The following is an 8872-nucleotide window of genomic DNA, read 5'->3' on the forward strand; positions in this document are numbered from 1 at the left end:
CCGCCCCCCCCCCGGGGCCTGAGCTCCCACCAGTTGTGTGCCTCTGTTTCTGCTTTCAGAAGTCCTAACCTGTGCTCTCCGCCCAGCCCTGGCTCAGTTCTCTGCTCAGGATACAGAGAGCTGGAAGCAACTCCCTGCTCAAACTTGTCTGGCCCAGATCTCAGGTGCGGAGAGGACAGGGCAGGGGCCCTGGTGTGAGGCCAGCTTTGAGGGTGATAGCAGCAAATGAAAGACAGCAGGAGGGAAGGGAGGCAGAGAGGCTCAGTTCGGAGGCTCCACTGAGAGCCTGTTGAGCACCCGGGGACCTGGACGGTAGGAACCAAGAGGCAGTGACTTCACTCGGACCTGGCCAACAGGCTCACAGCCACGCAGACGTGAAAGTGAGCAGCAGCCAGGATTCCCACCATCACAGCCTCAGAGCTGGACACTGACCACAGGACACAGGAGCTGCCCCAGGGAAGAGCCGAGCTGAGCCTCTGCCTGGGCGGCAGGGTTCTCGCCACACAGACGTCCGGACCTTGCTGACAAGCCCTCAGTGGAGTGTCCGAGAGGTAGCTGCCCTACGGGGGGATACCAACTGCAGCGGTGCACACCTGTACTCAGCCTGGGAGGCTGAGGCAGGAGGATCTCAAGTTCCAGCACAGCCAGGGCAGGATAACAAGACTCTATCTCAAAGTAAAAAATAAAAAAGGATTGGGGATTTAGCTCCGTGCAAAGGCTCTAAGTTTAATCCCCAGAACCAAAAGAAGAACTCGAAGATGGGCAAAGATAAAGGGATTAATGCTCACTGAGGCCTGGTTGATGTGCACTGCCCCGCTTCCCAGATTTCCCATTCTTTTTTCCTTTTCGTGCTGGTTTACAACCCATCTGTCTGCTGTGGATGAGATCCCTCTCCCGATGCAGAAGCATAACCAGGCTGGATTCCGGGACAGCCCCGTGCCTCAGCCCAGCAGCCGGAAGTCTCTCTCTGCCCTGCACCCCGGCTCTCACCGGGACCCGTGGGGACTGCCGTGTCCTGGTGAGGAGCAGAGGAGGTGGCAGAAAGCTTCGCAGCCACACTCACGCTGAAGCTGTGCGTACGTGTGTGCATGCACACGCGTGTGTCTGCGTGTGTGTGTGACAGGAGGCCAAGTGTTACTTGCACTTCTCAGTGTGGGTGTCCCCACAAGCCCAGGTGGGCTCGTCCACTGAACCCAGCCCTGAATCCATATCCCAGGGTCCAGAGCAGAGCCCTGGTGCTGTCTGCCGAGCAGGCGTGGTCAGTCAGCCCTGCCCGGGTGCCCTGGCTCTGGGGGTCGCGTCCGTTGGCTTTTTGCTATGACTGACTGGGCTGTGCAAGTCCCTGGCCGGATCTACATAGCCGCCCCCACCAGGAACCGCAGGTGCCGGTGTGGGGAGCCCAGGCCCCCGCCTCGAGGTCCTGCGACACCAGGAGGGGCCTCAGGCCACGCCCCTCCCCACCTTCCCCTCTCCGGCTCCCCTGGACGCCTCCTGTCACCTCCCCAGCCCATCAGATGCAGCGCCTGCCGCCACAGATTCCAAGGCAGGTCTCAGGTGAAGCCCAGCCCTCCCTGGTGATTCTGAAGGTATCAAACTGGGAGATGCCACATCAGGAATGAGTGGCGCACACCTGTAATCCCAGCACTCCAGGGGCTGAGGGGCAAGTTCAAACCCAGCCTGGGAAGCTTGGTGACTTAGTGAAATCCTATCTCAGAAACCACGACGGGCTGGGGATGCAGCTCAGTATGGAAGCCCTGGACGCTGACCACTGCTGAAAATTCAGCCCTGATCATTTGGGTTTTCCCAAGAGTAGCCCGGAGTTAAGGACCTGAGAGGAAGTGGTTATTTGGGCTGCAACCCCAGGAAACCTGGGTATGGAAGTGAGGACAGGAAACGGGGCTGGGAGGCCAAGCACCAGTGCGGACTGAGCTGTGCCCACCATGGGCCCTGGTGCCGAGCTGTGCTGGGGACCCCACGGGCCAAGGCACACAGGCTGCAGGGTGAGCCCAGGGGCAGCAGGGTGTCAGACCCAGTCTGCCTGCATCACTGGAGAGAGCGGCCCCTGGGAACCGCCGTTCCCCAGCTCTGAAACCCACATCCGTGAGCCCAGCAGCGAGCAGAGTCCCAGGCCAGGGCAGGCGCCGGCCTGCACAGCAGAGGTGCACAGGGCACCACGCACGCCTCCTCAACACCTGCACACCCTCTCGCAGCCCACGCGTGCAGCCTGGCTCTTCCCATCGCAGCAAGGAAGCAAGCGCACACGAGCAGAGGAGAAAGAAGCAACTGCGCCCGGGAGACCTCAGCAGAGTCTCTAGATGCTTCTTCTGGGCCCATCTGCATCTTCCCGAGGAAGGCAGATGGCGTGGGAAGTTCCAGGCTGGGCTGTGAACACCCCCAGCTCTTGGCTCTGGATTTTCTCGGCTGGGGCGAAGCACATGCGTGTGCCTTTAGCAGCCTGGCACCGCCTGCAGCAATCAGGTTGCCAAGATGGAGCTACGCCTTCCTCATGCCCTCTGCACCCATCCTCTTTAATACTGACACCTGGTATGCAAGGGCGGGTCACGCAGGGCCCAGAATAAACCTCTGCCACTCAACACTTTTAGTGGACTGGAGCTTTCAGTGTTGCTTCCTCTGCTCCTACCTCAGTGGGCTCCCGTCCGCAGACAGGTGAGTGCCTCCACTCTCGGGGTCTCATGCTGACATCGGTCTCTGCCTTAAGATACTTAGTGTCTGAGTCACTTTCTTGTCACTGTGACAAAACCCTTAAAGGAAGAACGTTTGTTTTGGCTCATGGCTGTAGAGGATTCAATCCATGATCAGCTCCAAGGTAGGAAAGCACAGTAGGAGGCTGGGAGGAGGACAGCTGCTCACTTCATGGGGACCAGGAAGCAGACAGCGGGGGGACCAGCAGGAGGGAGACACGCCCTGACCTGGTCCCATTTCTTAGCATCACACATCGCTGCGGCACCCCCAGGCCTCGCCTTCCAAGCCCCGCCTCTGAGTACATGAAGCTGAGGGGACACCTGGATCCAAACGTCACACTTAGCCTGTGGAAAGGACTAAAAATGCACTTTCTTCCCTCAGCCAGCAATCTAAGGTTTGTCCTCACCTCACCTGTCCTAGGACACAACCCCTGCCACTTTATGTGACGATGGTGCAAACCCAGGGCTGCAGAACCACACGGGGGTCACACAGGCAGCAGGTGGAGAGAAACCCTTAAAAAGAACGTTTGTTTTGGCTCAGGGCTGTAGAGGATTCAATCCATGATCAGCTCCAAGGTAGGAAAGCACAGTAGGAGGCTGGGAGGAGGACAGCTGCTCACTTCATGGGGACCAGGAAGCAGACAGCGGGGGGACCAGCAGGAGGGAGACACGCCCTGACCTGGTCCCATTTCTTAGCATCACACATCGCTGCGGCACCCCCAGGCCTCGCCTTCCAAGCCCCGCCTCTGAGTACATGAAGCTGAGGGGACACCTGGATCCAAACGTCACACTTAGCCTGTGGAAAGGACTAAAAATGCACTTTCTTCCCTCAGCCAGCAATCTAAGGTTTGTCCTCACCTCACCTGTCCTAGGACACAACCCCTGCCACTTTATGTGACGATGGTGCAAACCCAGGGCTGCAGAACCACACGGGGGTCACACAGGCAGCAGGTGGAGAGCTGGGGCTGGAACCTGCCGTCACTTCCACTGGAAATCCCTCGTCAGCAGGAAAAGAACAAGGTCTGCGTGTGGAAGACACATCTCTTGGGTGTTCCTCTGGGGCAAACTTTGTATCTCTCAGTGCCTCTGCTCCACAACGAGGGGGAACAGGAGAGGGAGACACAGCAGGATCTTCCTGGGGCTGACTGCACCCCATGTCCTCCTGACCCTGGCCACCTGCACTGCGGGGACAGTTCTGGCACAGGCGAGGGCTTCCGAATGGCACTCTGCATCTGTCCCCCGCCGACACGAGTGGCACATCTGCCCACCAGCCCTGCCTGCCCAGTAAATGTCTCCTTGATGTCCCGCTGTTCTTTGGGTACAGGAACCCAGACCAGAGCCCAAAGTACAAGTCAGCGTTCTTGTTTGAGGGCCCTGTCTCTTTCCTCCCAGCTCCCCGCCTGGAGCTTACACGAGAAATGCAGTGTGGTAAGATCGGAGCCTCCCCCGCTCCCTCACAGGTTCCCGGGAGCCCTGGGCACAGCACCCAGTCTTCCCTGCGCTGCAGCCTGCCTGCGGCCAGCTGTTCCAGGGGAGCCTGTGGGCTGCAAACAAACTCCTTCCCTCTTAGCGCCCAGGTGCTGGGCAGCTATGCAATGGAGAGGGAGGCCCTGCTGTGGCCCTCAGCACCGTCACAGAGGCTGCTTGTGAGGCCTGGCTGTGCCCTGAGGGGCAGACTTGGTGAAGATCTAGAAAACTTTCACTTTGTGGCCAAACTCCTGCCATCCAGACACAGGGGCTCTTCAGCCTGAAATGTGTTTCCTCTTTTCTTAGGCTGCCATCCCCGCTGTGACCTCCATGCATTGCTCAGCACAGCACAGGACCCCAGACTTGATTCCTAATCCCGGACCTCTGAGCTGTCTCCAGGCCGCCACACTGGCCTCCTCATCTCCTGCTTCATCAGCCCTTGCTCCCCAGTCAGGTTTCCTCCCTCTCCAGACTGAGTCAGAATAGTAAGAAATGGGTCAAGCATGACCAGGCATCTGGATCCTCTATCTGACTCAACGTCCCCCTTGACGACAGCTGTTTCCCGCTGTCCGTCCACTGAGCTGAAACGACACCCACAACCGTTATGACCTACATGCATCCCACCTCTGCCCAAGCTCTGGCCTGGCTCCTCCGACTCTTTCAACCATGGCCTCTAAAGACCTGAACAGACACCGCCACGGTTTCAGAGAGCTCAAGGCCCATGCTTAGGACGACCCTCCACCACCCCAAAGTACCTGCCGGAGGGAGCCAACGCTACCAAAAGAATGGGCTGTTGCAGCCACCCCTAAAGACAGGGCCCTGTCGCCGGCCAGCGTGGGAGGGCAGGGCCTGACTCTGACGGAGGCCAGTTCACATCCAGACATGCACCCACCACCTCCTCCCCCGCCCACACAGCGCCTGGTCCCCCTGGACCACCTGAGGCTGAGCGGAGCCGCGCCAGCCCCTCCCTTGTGCAACTCGTACTACTGATTGAGTCAGCCCTGACCTCCCGTCCACCTCCCAGTACTGCCTGAGAACCAGTGCCGGGCTGCACGTGTGCGACATCTCTAACACAGAAAGAAGTGCCTTACGATAAGCCACATGGGTCTCGGTATATAAACACGCAGTCTCAGCCAGCTGGAGGACGCACACAGCGTTAGGCACAGGCACCCACTTAGAATAACTCTGGGCTTCAGGAAAGTCACATTATTTACTACTGACTTACACAGAGTTTTTCTATACATTTGATACTTTGCAATAAAAGCCGAACAATATAAACACGGGCTCTGTGAGCCGGACAAGCGGACGCATGATTGACTCCGGTGTGCCACACATGGTTTGGACCTGTGAACGGTGCTGAGACAGGTGACAGGCTTTTTTTGAAATGCTGTCAGAATCCGTAGTATGAATCTTTCTGGATGAGACAACCCTTGCGTCCCCAGAGAGCGATCTCAGGGGTGTTAAATGGACCACCTGTCGGCCCGGGTGGCATGAAGCAGCGCCCAGGCATGGGTTAGAGAGCAGATTCTCCCATGCACGCCAGCGGCCGCCCAGTGTTGTACTTGCGCCCAAATCCTTGCACGCTCCCAAGCTGCCACCCAAGGACTGCAAGGAGTACCCACCTGCCTCACCTGTGCACAGCAGAGCCTGGGCTGCAAGGTCAGTGCCACAGCCTAGGCCGAGCTCTCACACCCCCAAGCTCGGTGGTCAGACTCTCTGGATGCCTGGCACTGGCTGGCGGCGGGGTCCCTGGAGGAAGCCGGATCATTTCAGGGCCACAGACTTACGTCCGCATCGGGGGAAAGCTGAGTCCTCAGGGCCACAGAGGTCCCAGCCCCCCTCAAGTAACCCGAGTCCCTGCTTGTGCACCGCCCCCAAGTGGAGCCCTAGAGCTTCTGTTCCCCATCTCCTGAAGGCCAGGCCCACCTGCCGCTGGTGTCCTGCTGGCTCCTGCTCCTCCTGGTGCTGGTGTGGAAAAGCTCAAGGAGGCCTCACTGGGCAGAGATAGCAGGCACGGCGGGGAGCCACCCCTCCTCCAGTACACTTATACTCTGCAAACAGCAGCAGAAGTGCTTCCAGAGTCCAGCAGTGACTCACCACGCACACTCTAGGGTCTTCTCTCTCCCGCTGACCCCGAAACCAATGCCCTACACCACACCCTTGTCTCAGGCTCTGCTTTAGCAGGAACCAAACTAGGCCAAAGGGCTCTACGGAGCCCTCGCTGCTCACAGTGACCACAGAAAGTGCCTGCTTTCCCACCAGATCACTGCAGTGAGTGCGGGGACAGAGGCCTCACGGCCCGAACGGTAGTGCTGTTGCTGTTCAGGGAAATCAAGACCCCAGACAGCAGCCTTCAAGCCAGTGCCTTCTGATCATATAGACGGCTGCCTGGTCTCTTTCAAGTGGGACTTCTCAGTCAGTAGGAATAGTGAGTCAGGGGTCCCACGCGTCCTGGAAGTCCAGCCTCCTGCTGCCCACGGTGGGCGTGTGTCTTTGAGACAGATGCTTCCCACAGCACAGGGTCTTTCTCGGGCCTGCTCTTTGGGGACCCTCACCCTAATTCCTTTCACCCAAATGACACGGAATCCCTATTCCAAATCAGCCCCCGTCAGCCTGCTCCTCACCGTGCTCCAGTGCTCCAGCCCCTCCCTGACCCCAGCAGCAGGGAACAGGGCCTGGGAGCCTCCCGCAGCGCTGGGGACACGAGGCAGCAGGCAGAGGGCAGAGGACAGCAGGAAGGGCACCACTGCTTTCATCCCTTTCACCCCGAGCGCACGAGGAGAGATACAAGGCAACTCAACAGTAAGGGGACCGAGAAGCAGAAGCCACTGCCCTGACCAGTGTGCACAGCAGCTGGCCGGCAGAACTCCTGCACGTCCCAGGCCCTCTGCTGCCCTGGCCCCACGGCCTGGCCCTTGCTCCCCGTGGCTCCTCTGTGCCCCCACTGGAGGGGAAGCTCCACAAGCATAGGGGTCTGTCCTCTTTGCCCCGTCACATCCCAGCGGTTCCGTCTGCAGGAGGATCATGCTGGAATCAGACAGATCCAGCTGGGGGTTTGCCTGGGGTGACCTCAGAAGGCCTGAGCAGAATAAGACCAGGAAGGGGGACAACTAACTAAAGACGTTGTCAATGAGGCTAGGAGAAGTTTCCAGAAGCTTCTAGAACAGTCCCTTCAGAGGAGGCCAGGGGCTTGCACCCCACCCTGGGTGTCTCCAGGAGACGACAACCTCCTCCCCAGCCCTGCCAGGCTTTCAGGGAGAGGAGCAGAAAGGGGCTCTGGGAGCTTGTGGTGGGGACCCTGCCTCAAGGCCCCAACCTGCCCGCTGGCCAGGGAGGGTGGAATGCATGCAGAAGGCACAAGGATATAGATACATATTTTATATATCACTGAGTGTCCCTCCAGCCCTCCCCAGGCCGCAGCTCCACCCACCTGTCCCACCGGCCACACCTGGGGTCCTGCTTCCCCTGGGCAGCCCATGAACACTCGCTCGATAAATATAGCTCCTCTTGACCCCTCACCTGCCCACCCCAGCGCTCTTCCCTCTAACCAGCCTCTCCAGCAATACTCCTGCCCCTCCCTGCCGCCCATCCTGGAACCTGAGGTTGCCCTCAGTCACCAGGGCCCCTAGCAAGTGGTTGCTGGACCAGCAGACTCCTGCATCCAAAGCCCCGCCCTCTCTTTCCTGCCTGGGAGGAGCTGTCTAGGGGGTCCCCTCCCATTTTCACGTGGCGCCCCAGTGCCACAGGGTTTCTTCAGCTCCGGTTCACGGCAGCCTGGGGCCTGCACCAAGCAGTGTTAAACGTGGGCCAGGAGGAAAGCAGCTGCCTGCAGGAGGGCTCTCCAAGCATATCCAGGAAGGCTTAGAAATGCAGGCTCCTGGCTGCCTCACACTTGGGGAGTCAGAGTTCTGGGGTGTCTGGGCGACTTCAGGTGACTGCTCCGTGTCAGGTTTCCATTTCCGACTCGTGGCTCCCCGCAGGAGCCCCACTTCCAATGAGCACAGGGCTCCAAATCGACCCCCTGGCCTAAGAGCTGCAGGAGGGTCGGGCTGGGCCCTGGCGTGCAGGGCTCGTGCCCCAGGTCGCTGTGGGGATCTCGGAGCGCAGGCTGTGGACCAGGAGGGGCAGGGCTTCCCGGGACAGCGGCTACAACGCTGGCCAGCAGCGCAGCGGAGCCCAAACCATGTGGCTCAGGGTGTGTCTCTTCGCCTTCTCCCTCCTGGGCGGGGTGCGATACCTCTGCCTCAAGCCCAGTGGCCCGAGTCCGGCAGACCTGGACGGGCTGGAGTGCAAGAGCACACTGCAGACCACGCGTGAGGCTTTGCCGTGGGGCAGGAGTGCGTGAGCGCGAGAGGAGGTGCGCTGGACAGAGGCCTCCGGTGCGAGGGGCGTAATGCCCAGGACTGGAGGAAACTGGCCCAGAGAGTGGGGAGCTCCGAAGGCCCTCAGGGGCCAAGGGCGGGACCTCCTCCTTCCTCCCCAGCCTCCAGGTGGAAACTCTCCTGGTCGCCAGGGTGCAGAGGGGCTGAAGCTGGTCCCTTCCCTGCACCAGGCTCCAAAAGGATCAAGCGGCCCCCGAGTGAGCGGAACCAGCTTGACTCCTGGTCCCGCTCTGGGCGGCGGGGTGCAACTGGGCGGGGCAGGGGCTCCCCCACGCACCGCGGCCAGCGCCATACGCACGTGCGGCGGGGCTGCGTCACAGC

At 60.0% G+C, this 8872-nt stretch overlaps 1 long non-coding RNA gene across 1 annotated transcript in view; it reads left to right on the plus strand.

The window, feature by feature from the left end:
- LOC117285677 overlaps nt 1–646 on the plus strand; it is a 1541-nt gene extending 895 nt beyond the window's left edge. Inside the window, exons 2-3 of the long non-coding RNA XR_004516743.1 lie at nt 60–164; nt 357–646. This is a non-coding gene — a long non-coding RNA (uncharacterized LOC117285677). The remainder of the gene's footprint in view (nt 1–59; nt 165–356) is intronic.
- Nucleotides 647–8872: the final 8226 nt, after the last annotated feature.

The sequence above is a fragment of the Fukomys damarensis genome, unplaced genomic scaffold, assembly GCF_012274545.1.
Source record: "Fukomys damarensis isolate Sample0158 unplaced genomic scaffold, DMR_v1.0_HiC HiC_scaffold_12, whole genome shotgun sequence".
NCBI lineage: Eukaryota > Metazoa > Chordata > Mammalia > Rodentia > Bathyergidae > Fukomys > Fukomys damarensis.